The sequence below is a fragment of the Tyto alba genome, unplaced genomic scaffold (assembly GCF_018691265.1).
Source record: "Tyto alba isolate M040663 unplaced genomic scaffold, T.alba_DEE_v4.0 Super-Scaffold_13, whole genome shotgun sequence".
In the NCBI taxonomy this organism is placed as follows: Eukaryota; Metazoa; Chordata; class Aves; order Strigiformes; family Tytonidae; genus Tyto; species Tyto alba.
Window position 1 is genome coordinate 32,224,534 of NW_024881275.1, and position 17,224 is coordinate 32,241,757.

Here is a 17,224-nt window from a genome sequence, read left to right on the forward strand (position 1 = left end):
TGCCTTACATTACAAAATAGGGAAACATTTTGCTCAGAGCCCTCAGATAGATTCTGTGGCTCTGAAATTGAGCTTTGCTTTTGGAGCCTTACACATGGTTGGCTGCTTCTACAATCTGCCAGTATTCATTTTAGTTTGTCTGTGTTCTGTAACTTTAATAGAGCTTGACAAAGTCAAGAACACAACTGAACCTTTGAAGTCAAACCACTGTATTTAAAAATGTACTGTTTTCCCAAAAAAAGCTGAGTTGTATAGAAAAATAAAATTATAGAGAAAAAAATTCAGCTAAGAAAAATAACGTGAGGATGGGTCCTGAGCAGATGTCATCTGTTAAAATCTATGTCGCATACTCCAAGACAGGATGCTGGAAAGTTTTCTGACAGATACTGGTCTAATTATACTTGTTTAAAATAATTTCTTCTGGATTTGGGAAACTAGGCTTACTGGGAGATCTAGTCACATACAGCTAATGGTCTTCTATTCTGTACTATGAAATCATATTAATCTTAACTATCTTCCTTTCCTTTTTTTTTTTTTTTTGTTTGTTTGTTTGGTTTGGTTTGGCTTTGTTTTTGTTTTTAAGGGACTTGACCCCACCTTCTTTCTCTTCATTTAAACAAGCAGTATTTCAGAAATGCTTCAGGAGAAAATGTTTACTTACTAAATTCTCCACTGACTGTAATGGAATTAGTTTGTCTACATCAAAACCCTTTATCTCTCTTCCTGTCCACCAGCTTGCATTTGCTACACACGGGGGTGGGGAGCAGAAGTGGTCATACAGCTTCAAAGTATATTTTACTGACTTGTGTGTGATAGGGAAAGTGAAAGTTGTGGCTCAGCATCAGCAGTTACGGATGAGTCTTTAGTGCATATTGGCACCACCTGAATTGCATTAGTGATGCTGGAAAGAGGAATTTCCCAGTGTTGGTATGAAATTAGTTTAGTATGGAAAACTTACGGGAAGAGCGAACATCACCTGTCTGTAGGTAGTGCTCATAATTCCGTTTAATAGCAGACTGATGTTAATGAAGCATGTTGCTTGTACCGGGCAGTTAAACCTTAATTAGCTCTTTGAATGACTGCATTATTAGAATGATTTTGTAATACCTCCTCTACAAGCAGCAGCTGAAATGCTGTCACCCTTAACTTTGAGTTAATCCCAGCCACCCATTGTGCCTTTCGAAGTTTACGGCAGATAGGTCCTTCTGCAAAATTCAGCAAAGCTGTTGTTGACAACACACCAACTCTCACGGGCCAGGCCAGGCGCCCTTCAGCCTGCATGGGGCCCTCGAGCCCAGGTGAGCCCAGTGGATGAATTTATTCTGGACCAAACAGTGCTGTTTTAGCTACCTGCATGGCATGTCTGTGCTGGGCATGCAGAACAAGGAGATGCTTTTAAGAAGTAACATACCACACACTTTTAAGATTTGCATCCTGATGCATTCAATTCCTATCGCTACAGAGGGGCCCCACAGAACAGAGAGGATTTGCCTTTACACTGGAGCCGAGGTGAACCTACTTTGGGGCAGTGAGACCAAAAGCATTTATTCTTTCTTTTGTGCATGTGGCACAGTAGCACTGAGCAGCTGTTCCCCGTGAGATACGTAAATCCTCAACAACGGTCAGACAGCAATGAAACTTAAAAGAGTGCAGAACAAATAAATATCCAGACTACACAGCTCATGTACATCTTTAAGAACTTCTGCTAGAAGGTAAAATACAAGCACCACATACCACCCTCCCTCTCTTCCTTCCTGCCTCCCCACTAAATTAATTTCAGTAATTTTTTTAGTAAATTCAAAATCCCAAACCCTCTTAAGAATAATTGCTTTTGCATGGCTGCTGTTTATTTGGCAGAGAATACTTTAAAAGACCAAGAGTTTTCTTTTAAATAAAGCCCTCAGCTGCAACTGTCAAGTTCATTTTTCATCAGATTTCTTAAAATAAATACTCTGGGAAAGAGGACTCATTCCTATATGTCTCTGATCTATCTGTGGGGATGTAGTCCCAAAAACCTCAAAGCCCACACAAGCTCAATGTTGATCAGGTCTAACTAAAATGGTATTGAACTACATACAACTAATGTTTTGGGTATTTTGAATGCGTATTCTTTGGATATTGTGTATGTATCAAAATCTTCAGTCCATATAGTGGCCTTTCACCCTTCTTGACCTTTGAAGGTTGAATTTTTACTAGTAGCCTGAGGAACACTCAGAAAATACTAAATCTTATAGACTGGCAGCTCAGCTGTGTAATCCATGTACATCAGTTAATTTGCATAATACTATGAGAAATTTCCACCAACTAAGCACCTTTCTAGCATTAAAAATAGTCACATGTGGAAACTTTTAAATAAGAGGGAAATTCCTCCACAAGGCTACCTTTCATCGTTTGAAGATGGATGACACAGACTGGAGCAGTCTCTCAAAAAATTAAAAGTATGTTAAGAGCAGAAAACACTGAAAAGTGACAGTCACAGTGGAACATAATCAACATATTCCACATAGGTCTGTCCGAGATGTTAGTGGTTCAGCACTGGTCACCAGTTGCTTTCAACCAGTGGAGGTTAAACAGCGTATTTGGAGCAGCTGCTGGATGCAAGGTGGTGATTTAAAGACAGAGGCTGAGGTACTTGGTGGCTTTCAGGTGAGCCCTCAACCTACCTACACCCCTGAGACCAGTTGGGGTGCACCCAGGGGTGCTGAGGGAGCTCTCCGACATCCTCGCAAGGCTGCTCGCCAGCAGTTCTGACAGGTCATGGAGAAGGGAGGAGGCCCCCAGTAAGCAAAGCAAATGTGGCACCCCTCTTCAGAGATGGAGCAATCTCGAGAACTACAGTCTGGTTGGCCTCCTTTTTGGTCCCTGGGAAAATCATGGGTGGAGCAAGAACTCTTGGGCATGTATGAGCTCGCAAGGGAGTAGACAAGGTCTGGGAATAGTCAGCAAGAATTAACCAAGATTAAACGATGCCTGACCTGCTGGATGGTCATCTGTGATAAAATGACTGGATTTGTGGATGAGGGTTGAGCAGTAGATGTTGGCCTGGATGCGCATGAGCAGGACTTCAGCAAACACTGTGAGGAGAGGCAGCAAGAGCTGGACTGGAGAAGGGCAGCTTTCAGGTGCCTGCTCTACCAGTGAGGAGGTTACCAGGGGCCAGGCTTTTTGGCAGTGGTGTCCATCAATGGAAACAGGAGAGTTTCCAGATAGAGAAAGTGAGGATGGGGAATTTCCATGGCAGGATAATTTTAAGTACTGGGACAAGCTGCCTGGAGAGGCTGTGGCTCTGTGCCTGGGGGATTTCAAGCCCTGGCCTCATAAAACCCTGAGCAACCATGTCTGACCCCACAGCTGAGCCTGCCTCGGGCAGGGGGTCAGACTGGAGACCTCCTGCAATCCACACCAGCACATGTGACTGCTTTTCTGTATTCCTCTAGCAGTTATATGGTTACAAAACCACTCCAAATGAATGAGAGCTGAAGAAAAATATTTCTAGAGCCAGATAACCCATTTCTTGAGAACTGAATGTTTTAAATAAAATGTAATACCTGAGGCATGCTATAACTCATTTTCCCATGTTGCATACATCCACTTTGTCACCCCCACTAATACCAGTTCCCACAAAGCCCCAACGCATTGTTCCCTTTTTTCACTCAGTTCTGTTACTTTTAACTTGGTATTCTTTTCACAAGAATACTGCCACATCTGCCTGGGATTAAATTTGGTCAAATGACAGAATTACACTCAGAGGTGGGTAGGCTGCTTACTACATGTAATATAAAGGTGTCTGTCCATTACTGGCAGTTGGATTTCAGAGGATCAATTGCCCAGATGAAGCTGGGAATAGTTTTTATTTTTTGTTTTTTTTTTTTTTTGTTTTTTTTTTCACTGGGAATTATTGAAGGCAAGTAGCACTTTACAGTACCACTGTGACCACCATTCAGCTCTGCTCACACCCTCAAATGAAGTCACAAACTAATTCATTTGTGTGATACAACAGTGGGTTGGTAGGAGGTGGTCCCCCACTTTTTTTTTGGAGTGAAGTCAGAAGGAAAATCAGTCTGTGCTTGTACAAGTCTCTGGACACAAAGATGAGTCAGCACATTTGGATCAACCTTCTGTTATGTGCTGCTCTAAGAAGGTATTTGGCTTTTGGGGCAAAGATTGCTGTAAAGGTAGCTGTAATGATGAACTGTCAGAAAGCAAATCTGTTTTGTGTGATTTTTTTCATGTGGCCTACAGACTTGTATGGTACTTTTAAAAACTACTGTAAAATAGGCTAGATGGATATGTTTGTGCAGATTGTGATCTCTTTGGACAGGAGCAGGTACTTAGAATAGTTTTGACTGAGAAACCACATGGTTCAGGCCTTTGATGGAAACTTGATAACTAATATGTAGTCTAACAATCCCATGCAAAAGGTTGGCTTGGAATTGGTACATCAGAATATGCCAATGGAAGAATTATTCTTTATATACAGGCATTGGGGTTATAGTAGCATAAATGATTTTTGGCAGAAGGCAGTATTTGGTTAATGTTTGTTAAGTGCTACTCTCTTTAATTGCTGGAAAAAAGAAGGAAAAATAATTCCACCAAAATGATTTCACTTTCTGCCGAGTGCTCTGTGTCATTTGTTGGCAAAGGTAATGGAAGAAAAAATATCAGCAACAAAAAGTGACCGTGAATTTTTTTTTTTTACATTAACAGCACAGGCTCCAATTTTCTTTCCCATATTTGGTATTGCCTAAACTGCAGTAAATGACTGTGATACAACTTGTATTTCAATCTGCTAGCCTTGGCCAATTTTCAAAAATGACTGAAAGCACCTAATGTGGTAACCTGGATTGGTATGTCCAAAATTATGTCCCTGCCCCACTGCACCTGAAGTTAGAGGCATCTTCTTTCTGTCATATTCTTATCTTTTGATCTTTCATGCTTTACCTAAGCCTGTGAATCTACATGTCTCCTTCCACCTGGCCTGGCCCATGCTGCATAGCTCAGCGGCTAGTTAATTTTTAAGTTTGCACAAAGACATACTGCTGTTGGCACACTCATAAAGGTTTCCTTCCCTTCCTCTCCCCTCTGTCTTAGAAGAACAGCACACCCTCTGCTTTTAAAAGAATAGGAAATACGTGTCTACACAGGAATCTGGTCTGTTCTCTGAAGATGTCACCAGCTCTATAGAGACAAGTGGGTTAAAGACAAACCCATCTCCATACTATCGCCTTGGCCATCCCATGCAGCCGACAACTCCCTGTGCTGGTTGTGTCCATGCTCTGTATGGAGCCTGACACGAGACCAGAATAGGGAATCGGGCACATACCTCCAGCATATCTCTGGAAAAACGTTTTAAATGCTGTCTGTAAATGCAGCCAAATGTGTACGTCTCCACTGATGTTTGCAGATCTCTGTGCAGATATTGCATGATATTTGCACTTTGTAACTCCAGAGGAGGAAGTATTGCTCTATTTGTCTGATGTCAGGTTTCTTGTATCTTTCTCAGAGGTTATGGTACAAACCGGTCAGTGTCAGAGGCGCACCACCGGACTGGGAGGGTGGCTCAGGCTGATGGTAAATCTCAAGAACAGGCATCTGAAAGAGAAGCCAGGAAAACACAACAAAGCAAGTTATAGTAGACTGAACTCTGCATAGTTTCAGAAAGAAAAGTTTACTGACCTCAAAATACTTACACAAATGAACCTCAACCACAAAAAAAAAAAAAAACAAACCAAAAAAACCAGCCTTCACTACCCTGCCTTTTAAATGTCTCATCTATGACCAGAGAGAAGATTATTTGACTTTATTTAAAAAAGGACAGGTAGAATAAAATGTCAGCCTGCATGTTGAATGGCAATCTGCAGAAAAGGATTAAGCTGTTGGATAATGCACTGTCAAATAATATTTAAGTATATTTCAAGAGACTATTGACATTTTTTTCTCACTGAATCAATTCCAGTGCTGCAGTTCAGCATGAAAATCCTGGCTTCAGAGCTGCTCAGCCCCCATCTGATCATGTTATTCCTGCCATAATGAGTCCAGCTGCTGGGTAGATTTGAGGCTCCATGATGCAATTTCAGTGTTCTATAGTGCATTATAAGAGGGTCCACACAGTATATTTTCTGTTGGACAAGGTACATCAGCAGAGGTTTAGAAAGCACAGTGAATTCTAGGCAAATTGAAATTGTCTACATTAACTTAGAGCCAAAAAAAGTCTTAAAAATGAGCTGTGAAAAACAGACCCAGTGATGAGACTCTGCTTAGCACAAGCACTTCCTTTTTTTGTGTAGTAGGGAGATGGTAAGAAGGGACAGAGCATTCAGTGTTAGATGTGAAGAAGTGGTTAGGGAAGCCCATGTAAACCTTGGGAACGCAGTAGTGTAGAAGAGAAAATGGCATGGATCCAGTAACTTTTTCTGGAGTCCTGGCAGTAGACACATACTCAGTGGACACATACTGGGGGGAAAAAACAAGAAAAAAGAAAAAAAAAAAGAAAAAAAAGAAAAAATACTTCCAGTATGGCTTTGACTAGAGTTAAAAATTAACTTGTCCAGAGGAAATGAAAAGCAGCAAAATATCACAAGGCTATTGATTTCATTATAACTTTATCCAAAAAGCCCTACTGTGGCTAGTACTATGTAAATAAATAGGAAGACAGACTACCTTCTCCGAAGAACCTGTATCGCAAAAATCAATCACAGGGCAATGGACTAAAAGGCAAATGAGCTGAAGAATGTATCTTGTTATACTGACAAAAACAGAACAAGAAAGTAATGTGGAATAAAATAGATTGGAATTAGAAAAATGGGGAAAAAACCCCAGGAAAACAGGAAGGCTGATGAAAGAAGAGAGAGCAGAAAGGGAGGAACAGAAAAACTAGCAAAAAGTAATGATAGTAAAATGGCAGGAGATGGTGGAAGAAACTTGTAAAGAAGTCTCAACATTTTAAAAAGTTCTCCATTCTGTCTGTTCACCTCTGTCCATCCTGTTCACCACTGCTGTGCTGAAGTGACTTCAAGTTTTACCTGTGGAAAACCATGGGTTTCTGGTGACAGAAGCTGTGGTGATCCTGACCAGGAGACCACTGTACATTTAGGAGCCAGTGATCCACACCGCAGCTAACCTGGGCAGGTGCTGCATGCCCAGCATGGCCTTCACGCCGTGCCGGGCCGTGCCGCACCGTGCTGGGCCGTGCCGGGCCGTGCCGTGCTGTGCTGTTCCGTGCCGTGCCATTCCATGCTGTGCCGTGCTGTGCTGTGCTATGCCGTGCCGTGCCGTGGTATGCCAGGCTGGGCCGGGCCGTGGTATGCTGTGCTGGGCCGTGCCGTGCCGTGCTATGCTGTGCCGTGCTGTGGTATGCCAGGCCGGGCCAGGCCGTGGTATGCTGTGCCGGGCCGTGCCGTGCCGGGCCGTGCCGTGGTATGCCAGGCCGGGCAGGGCCGTGGTAAGCTGTGCTGGGCCGTGCCGTGCCGGGCCGTGCCGTGCCGTGGTATGCCGTGCCACACTCCTTCCTCTGCCATGGTCCACACATTGTGCTGAAGGAGCCTGTGAGCAGCTCCCACTCAGCACTGGTGACAAAGCCATGTCTTTAACAGTGCAGCAAGAAGTTCTCTGGAGAATGTCTTTCCTTTTTGGCAGTAGAAATGACGAACAGAGCTGCTTTCTTGCTAGGAAATCCTATAACAGCTTGAGTGACTGTTGGGGGTGACTTGCTCGTTCTCTCTGCCATGGATGGCATCTGCAAGGCATCTTGTGTGTGGATCAGAGTCCTGTTCAAACCAGTGGGGCTCCCAGCACCTAAAGGGACGTAAGGGTACCTATGCTTTTCTCATGTTGTGTTAGCTCTAATAAATAGCATTGTGAATGATATCTTACAGGGTCTGAGCACTTTTCTTACTGGGATGGCAAGGACCTGCACCTCCCAGGGCAAAACCAGAAGCCTAAATGCCTATCACTCCAAGGATCTAAAAAGCAGCACCTAGTAATAAAACTAAAACATAATAAAGCTAAAACCTTTACACCGTTCTTGCAAGAACAACTGACAATCTCCTGCCATCTGCAAGGTAGTATGTATTCATTCAGTATGAATGACATCAGGCAGTGCTAGAATATGTGACAGTAAATGGAAATAAAACCCTTTCACAGAGACTCCTAGGACTTTTCCTCTCTGGAAAGATAAATTTCTACCTTACCTAAAATGGAACAACTATTTGGGAAAATGTCTCCTTGTGGAAAAGTAGTTCAGTTTATCCTTTTTTTTTCCATCTAATAATTGAATTAAATAGGAGCAATGCAAATGTTATTCTGAAACAAGGCCACCCACACTGACTTTTACTAAAAAAAAAGTTTGAGATAACTCCACAAACAGAACAGTGCAGATCAGGATGTTCATTTCCATCTGAAAGCTGAAAGAAAGGAAATTAAGCATCAGACGTCAGTCACCTTAAACAATGAGACATTTCTCTTAACCCTGTATGCAGTCATATCCTAGTGTTTTCTCACAATACATCCAACAACCTTGCCTAAATCATAACAGGAAGCCATCTAGTACCCACTACATAACACATTTTCATCTAGTCTGTGTATGCTGTTCTTTAGGCCTAAAAGTAAAATAAATTGCGTTTTTAGGTTTATTACTACCAGACAGTTAAGACTGCTTTTCTTCCTTTGGGAGTACACACCCTGCTGTAATCCAGACATTTTTGTCATGAGCAGTACAGTCACTACAGTTAGTATTGGAATATATTCCAGACACTTCATATGCAGTAAATGGAGATCAAACTACATTATGTGCTTACATTACAAGAAAACCAACTTATTCCGTATATCCTCAGCTTCTGGGTGATTTCAAGATATCAATCCAAGGTTAATGCATTACAAGAGCACAAACCCAGCATCAACAAAGACCCGAATCAATGCAAGAGGTCGGGGTCTCAAAATCCCTTTCCAGCACAGGTAGATAGGAAAATGGACCCTGTCGTAGCAGAGCGGGACAGCCGTGGTGATGGGCAACACTGCCCTCGCCTTCCTGCTACTGCCAGCCCTGCAGATTTAGTCTCAGGTGGCTTTGGATGAAGGGGCTGCTCTCCAGCACGACGGTCTTCTGGGCCTGCACACAGGACTGGCAGTGGCCACTCAGGGCCAGTGAGCACTGGAGAAACACCCAGTGGCCTTGGCCCAGGGGCACCCAGGGAGGAGAGCGAACAGGGGACATCTCGCGCATCCTGCAGCTTGGCTGGGGCAGGAGAGCACTGAGTTGGGTCAACAGGGCACTTCACAATTTTTCTGCCTGGTTGCCAAGTTACTCTCAGTGTGACAGTTAAGATCAACTTCCCCCATCTCCACTCTAAAAAGATTGTCAGATTTAAAAAATCAGAGAACCCTACCTGTCTTGAGAATTAGCATAAGTGTTAAAATAATTTTTATTCACCAAAAATGGAAAAGGTTGACAGCAGGAGTAGGGTACAGCCAGCTACTGCTGGCAGGCTAAACCACTAAATGTGTACTTGATTTTACATACCAAAATGCTACCCCTCTTCAGCCGGGCTGCTCATCTTTAACAGTAGCATTACCACAAAGATAGCACAGTATTTATTCTTAGTCCTGCCACTGCAACTAAGGAAACATTGAAACCCACAGAGTATTTCTTTAGAGAATGTGTGAGTTGACTGACTGACTTCAACAGAACCAAATAAGATTTGTGTCTAACAGTACCAGACAATCTTTAAACAGGAGCCTTTTAGCAAACAGTAGCCAGCTGCCCACACCTCGGTATTCTTTCACCACTACATTTTTCTTAAATTCCTCTATTTTATTTTTGTCCCAATCCTTCCAGGATCATGTAGCACCACGTGTGGTCATGCGCAACATCTGCAGTGTCAGCCATTTATAAAAATTAAAAGTTGGGCATTTAAAAATGTAATACTATTCTCACTAGTTACTTAAAAACAATGAGTATAGGTTTATGCCTTCACTCAGTGTAGACCGTTAAGAAGTCAATTTTTAAAAAGCATGCACTTTCAGATGAAAAAAGCTTTTGTTTGGACTACCATTACAAATTAAACCATTAAATAGCACTACTGTCTTCATGACAGAGAAATGGAAGAGAAGTACAGGAACGTATGGTTGTGTTTAGTTAGATGCATACCTGTGTAAACAAACACAAAAAAGATTTTAAAAGGCACGATGTATTGTTGATAAAGAGGGGTGTTATTACACCACAAGACATAGTTTTAAAAATGCCAGAGACAGTCACACTGTTAAGAAAGCCCGGAAAGAATAAAATAACAGGAAGAGAAAACCTTTCCCCTGTGCCCCTTGAACTTCTTTTTATTTCACATGCAATACCTGATTTCACATACAGGAGTGACAGATGAGCAGCCCTGTGCCCAAACTTCTCCCAGTGGTGAGGACATTTTCCAGGGGAGAAGACATATGAAGCTGAATGCTCAAAGCCTAAGGAGGACCATCTGTAGGCGAATATTCTGTTCACAGAGCAGACATTCAAGCCAGCATTTTAAGGGGGTCCAGCTGTATCAATGCAAAAGAAAATCTCCTTTAGTTCCATCCCTTGGAATTTACTTGTCTCCCCTATATCTGGATCCTGGCTGGACTCAAGAAGCAGGTAGGTAATGAGCGACTTGGGGTCAGGTAGTTTTATGTAGCAACTGAGTAGCGGGTTTCGTTTTTCAGACTGGGTTGTGGAAAGAAATGGATCACAGTTTGGGGCTCACGCAACAACAAAGTGCCTGAATCCTGCTTTACATGCGCACATCATTTAGTGGATTGATCTAATTCAAGTTTAAACTGACAGTCCTCTGAAGGAATGTGATCGCAGACCCACCAGCATATTAAGTCCTTTTTCCCTAGTATTCTTTGAATCAACAAGTGCCATCTATTTCAGTCAAACATGGTTTCCTTGTACATTTCCCCAGTTGTCTGTTTATTAGCCTTGTTTTGAACACACAGGAACAAACTGTCTGGAACAAATTGGTCTCGGACACCATCTCACCCATCACCTCATCAGGACTGTTGAGGACACCTGAGATGCATTTTTGCCTCCAAAAGTCAAAGTGCTTGGCTGTAGTGTGGTGCACAACAGGACTTTATGCCAGCCTGGTCTCCTAGATGCTACTCTAGGGCTAATTTTAACTCCACTTGCTTCAGACAGTCTTCAGCTTTGCATCTTCCTGCTTTTCTTTGTGCAAGGACAGACTGGCAGCCTCAGAGAAGACTACATGGCTTAATTTCATTTTTCAGAGTTGTACATTTTCTTATTTCCAGCTCCCCTTCTCTCTCCGTCTGGTAATAAATGATGGGAAGTCATGTCAGCGGTAGCAATACCTTTGGGAAGTTTGGTGCCTATAATTCATGTCATGTATATTACCCACTTGTAATTTGTCATGATGACTGATGACTTGTTCAAAGACCTTCTAGGCTCAACACTGAATCTTGCACTCACAGCAGCAAACTGAACACAGTAAGGATTCACCTCATCTCCTGTGCAGGTATATTGAGTAATCCCAATCTTGTTTATAAATCCTGGGTAAAGAAAGACACCTGCAGATGTGTCCTACAGGGAAAGAGATCAATACCTTGAGTAGCTGTAGCTTGGTGGCAGTACTTTGCATTTTTCAGGGTTTGCTTAGACCACAGATTGAGAGAATTGTTTATACAGGAAAAGAAAAAAGAGAAAATAGAAGAAAAGAGAAGAGAGAAGGAGAAAGAAGAAAGGGGAGGAGAGGGGAGGGGATGGGAGGGGAGGGGGGAAAAAAGGAGAAAAAATGAAAAGAAAAGAAAGAAAGGAGAAGAAAAGAAATGAAAAGAAGAAAATAAAAAAAAGAAAAGAAGAAAAAAAGAAAAGAAAATAAAAAGAAGAAAAAAAGAAAAGGAAAAGAAAAGGAAAAAAAGAAGAAAAGAAAAGAAAAGAAAAAAAAGAAAAGAAAAGAAAAGAAAAGAAAAGAAAAGAAAAGAAAAGAAAAGAAAAGAAAAGAAAAGAAAAGAAAAGAAAAGAAAAGAAAAGAAAAGAAAAGAAAAGAAAAGAAAAGAAAAGAAAAGAAAAGAAAGAAAAGAAAGAAAGAAAAGAAAAGAAAAGAAAAGAAAAGAAAAGAAAAGAAAAGAAAAGAAAAGAAAAGAAAAGAAAAGAAAAGAAAAGAAAAGAAAAGAAAAGAAAAGAAAAGAAAAGAAAAGAAAAGAAAAGAAAAGAAAAGAAAAGAAAAGAAAAGAAAAGAAAAGAAAAGAAAAGAAAAGAAAAGAAAAGAAAAGAAAAGAAAAGAAAGAAAAGAAAAAAGAAGAGAAAAAAAAGAGAAAAAAGAAAAGAGAAAAAATAAAAAAAAAAGAAAACGAAAGAGAAAATAAAAAACTGAACACAATGGCAGAAAATGATGATTATTACAGAACTAAGTAAATTAAAAATAAAAATAAATTAAGGGCAACCATGATGTGGAAGTTTGTTAGCTAAAATCAATCAAAGATAAATAATTCTTGCTTTGTTCTTAATTTTTCCATGACTTTGAATCTGGAATTTCATCATCAGTAGATTAGGAGAATTTCTTTGTAGTACAAAAAGGGTCTTGATAAAGCAATGGTCAAAAAGAGCTTTATATCACAAAAGGTGGCTTTCTTCCCAACTGTATCAGTTTTCTTTGAGGTATCTGACTTTCATTTAACACTTTCAGGATTTATCCCAGATCTGTCACTGTTGAAATCAATCCGATGCTAATTTATTTTTTTTCTTTTGGTGGTTTCATTTTAAATGGAAACTATGTCTGCAGCAAACCCTGATGTACAATTACACTACTGATTTACCCACATGCAGAAAAGGACCTGTCCAAACAAATCCCTGCATTTAACCTCATTAATGAAAGCCAAGATACAACTGTTTTTCTTGGCTAGACATTTGGTTACTGGTTTAGTCCACACAGCATAAAGCATGTTTGTTTAAGGCTCATAGGAGAGTAGAGGTCAGAAAAGAAAACCAAGAGTTCATTTACATTACAAATAAAATATTTTAAAAGTTTAGAGTGATTGTTGCAGGTAAGGTTTTGAAAAAGAAACAAAACCTGTTTGTTAAGTTTCAGTTTGATACAAGCCAAGAGTCACCAGGAAATTCCAGTTCCACAGATGTTCTACCAGTACGGAAGGGTCACTGCATTTGCTTTAACTTCCTTGACTTTAAAAGGAGTGTAGTAGATTTTAAAATTTATTAACCAAAATCTATATTTAACTTTCTTAAGAGCAGTAGGGAGATGCTAAGGAAGTGTGTATACACACATTCTTAAACATTTTATTGATCTAATTTCTTACAGAGCACCCTGTCTTTCTAGGATAATTTTTTTTTTTTTCAGTCTGAAATTACTCAGATATACATTTCTACGGACAACGAATTTACTTTAATGATAAACTCAATCTCAGCAGTGGTGAGTTGTAATAGGTCATTTCGCTCCTTAGTTAGGCACTTCGGTCAGTGTTTCTGAATGCTGCCAGGCACGCTGACTGCAGAATAACTACAGGATACTTGGATTTGGCCAGGTGTTAAATTTCAAGCCACTAGAGGTTAGTTGATTGTCATGAGTACAATCTGGCTCTTTTTCTGCACACAAAAGGAAAAAAAACACAACCCCTTTTCCAACCCCAAATGGTCACCCAAGAGCAGCCCTGCTACCTCAGCAGACAGCCACACAAATGTCAGATGTCCCCTGGCTATCCAACCCTCTCCAGCTGTACGGAAAGCTGCAGGGCCGTGGCACAAACCTGCCTGCTCCGAGGCTCGTCCCGACACTCCTGGTGCCGCGGCGGCTGGCGCTGCTGCCATCGCCACGGCCCTTCCCTCCTGCTCCATCCTGGGCACGGGCAGCAACGCCGGGTGATGCCGGCGGGGTGGTGGGAGCCGCGGCGCCGGTGATGCCGGCAGCGGCAGGAAAATCACAGACGCCAGCAGAGGTGAGGACTGGAGCAGCAGCAGGGGTGCCCAGCAAGGAATAAAACCGAGCCTAAGCACGAAATCAAATGCTGTCCCGAGTCAGCTTGTAATCAGAATAATGCTGGTACCATCCAGTAAGCTGGAAATGGGCCTTAAAGTTAATTGCACACAACAGAACATATTACAGAACTGGTTTCAAATACACTTGTTAATAGCATGTGGCAACTATTTCTGTCACAACTATAGTAAACAAGGGGCAAGCATTGTGCTCTTCAAGGACGGGGACGTACCATGAACTGTTCCAGTTCTCTGGATACTCCCCGACACTGTGGAATCACTGGAGTGTTCTGTATCCAGATATGAAACTTTGTTTCCTAGATTTCTTGAAAATTGAACCCGTGTCTCTGGGGACGCGCTCCTGGGTACCTTATTTTGCTTTTAGGTCTAAGCTCTAGGCTGCCAATTATTTTGTCAGGTCTATCCTTAATGAACTTTAACTCCCCAGAGTAAAAATATTGTTTTATTATGGACTATTTCCCCTGTAAGGGATTAGTCAAATAAAAGATGGGTAGCAACTGTGTCCTTTTTAATCATTTTGTCATCCCATCAGATTCATCCGGCTGTACTTATTTCCAGCATGGTGCCATGCTAGGCCATTCTGGGTGCAGCATTGCAAATATTTGCCACATGCTGCGATTGTGAACCCTCCAAGGAAACAGGTGAGCCAACTGATAGAGACTACTGAAACACCATTTAGTAAGCTTTCTTTTCTTCTCTGTCTTTGGTGGAATACAAGCTCTCCATGCCCCATCCCCTCAGGATGCAAAATAGCCTTATCATGGAAACACCACACACTTCACAACCATCAGCAGCCTGAATTAGAGTGGATAACCCTCAGGAAAATGCTTATCTCTTCGAGTGGGGAATTGTCATTACTGCTTCTTGTCTGTTTTCATGCAATAGATCAGCTTCTACATCTCTCCTTTTAAATAGATTTAACATTTGTAAATCCCCTGCTTCTTCCAAGTCTGAGAGTCTAGCCCAGCCAGCCCGCTTCTGTATCCATCCAAAACGAATTCACTGAATGTAAAGCCTGTCCCAACTGACTATGATTTGGTCCTAAATTCACTTCAGTTCAATCTGGGAATAAGGATTCAAAGCAAAACAGTTATATTGGTCGGACTACAACAACACAGACTTTCCTCCTCTTTAAATTAATGTTAACAGGAGTAGAACTGGAGAAAAATAACAGTTCTGTTGAAAAGTCCTGAGCACATACTCGTGGAAACTTTTAAGAGGCTAATAAATAAGACCATCTGACTGAATGAGGCTTTTATTCTCAGCTTGAGACTTGCAGTGGGTGAAACTGATATGCAGCCAAATTAATATTAGGCACTCTCAGCAGAACTGAACTCTCTTATTAAGTAGTCATTACTCTTGTTCTGAACTAAAAGCTTTAGCTAGTCCGTGATTAATATTGTATATTGATTTGGTGTGAGGACAATGAAAGACTATTTGAAAAGTAATTATATCTGCCAATTTGAAGAAACACTTTCAAAATTTGATGAACAGAACAGCAAACAGAAGACAGTAAGTCTCTGAAGAGAAAACTGACTCATGTGTGGAAATATATGCATACTGAGGAGGTCTGGAGGCAGGTACTAAAATAAGTAAGCCAGCTGAGGTGGCCTTTATGCAAATGAGAAGCACTCAGTGGGTTTACCCTCCACCCCCCAAGCCAGGGCATAAGCCTTTTAAAACACTGGTGTTTTTTAAAAACAAATTTAAAGTACATCATAATGTGAGGATATTAATACTTTGCCAGTACTTGGCACCTTCCCTCATAAAATCTGCATGGCCCTTTTTACACTTGTTAGTACTTACAAAAGAAATCTTCCGTGACTGCAAAGAAACCCCAAACTGGATTGTGTAATTCTGTTTTGACATTAGTGATGTTACCCACTGTTTGCATCAAAGAACAAAAGCACAGATATAACTTTCTGAAACTTATACACTGAAATCTATACAGATACCTTTAATTTTTTACTTGCATTCGCTGGTATTTAGAAACTTTCAAAAGACGTTAGCTGACCATTTCAGCACTACTGAAATTAAATTCATGACCAGTGTGCTCACAAATTAAATTTCATTCATCATTTGGTCAAAGCCACAAAAAAGAAAGAAGTAGAACCACCGAGGTAATCAATGTATCATGTGAAGCAAAGCTTCATCTTACCATTCATACAGAAAGTTTCTGCTCACCGATGTAAGTGTTCACATTTTAGGAAATGGGAGAGGTTAGCTGGTTGTTTTTAGCTGCACACATCTGCATTGACTCATTCTGGAAAGTTTTTGTCAAGATGAGTATCTGCATACTAACTTTTACTACTTATCAGGGTACTCCCCACCTATCAGTAGCAGAAATACTAGCAAAACATTTGGGGGCATGTTAACCCTGCTAATAACAGTAATTATAGGTGGCTCATCCTTATCTTTGAAACAGAGGATTAGTAATAAAAATAATGAGTCAACTGTTAGGGGACTGCAGTGGGACTAGAAGGAAAGCAGAAAAATAACAATATGATTCACCTTATGGCTGAGTGCACTGCTCCAGTTAATCAATTTCTTCTTTAAAAGACACCAAATTAAGTATTTACATTAGAACGCAACTTGAAATACAGTATGTTTGTTTATCCAGGCTACATTTAATCTGGTACTAAGCACAGAGTTGTGTTAGTTAACTCACCTTTGCTCCTAGGTGTAAGCAATGAGGGTGAGTATGTGTTCAGGACTGGAACACAGTGTTGTGCTGGGGAGCACAAAGGCAGGTACAGCCAGTACTGCTGCTTATAAACTTAGTAAAGCACATGAATGAGCATATTGCTAAGAAAAACAATAACCTCCTTTTTAATGCATCCTTACATTGCCTAGCTTTATCTTCTACCTGAATTTTCTCTCCCACGTTGTTAGAGTGCTACCTTAAGGAAAAGAGAAGGATGAGTCCATCCTCCTGAAGGTGTGAGATCCAGGCAAGGGGACAGGCTTTCTGATTTGCACGGTCTTGTAAGATCTCTGTACAGTTGTCTCTGTAAGATCTTGGCTTAAGCTGTGCTATTCCATTTGTTATAGCACTACACTAAATACACCTTTCACTTAGAATATCTACAGACCTACTTATCACACAAAGATCTTTTAAGAATATTACAACTAATGTTTATAAAACATTTAGGTCTTCACAGGCTGTGTACTGCCAACAGGTTTGGGGCCTGTTTCCCCAAACCTTCTTCTCCCCAGAACAGAAGTAAA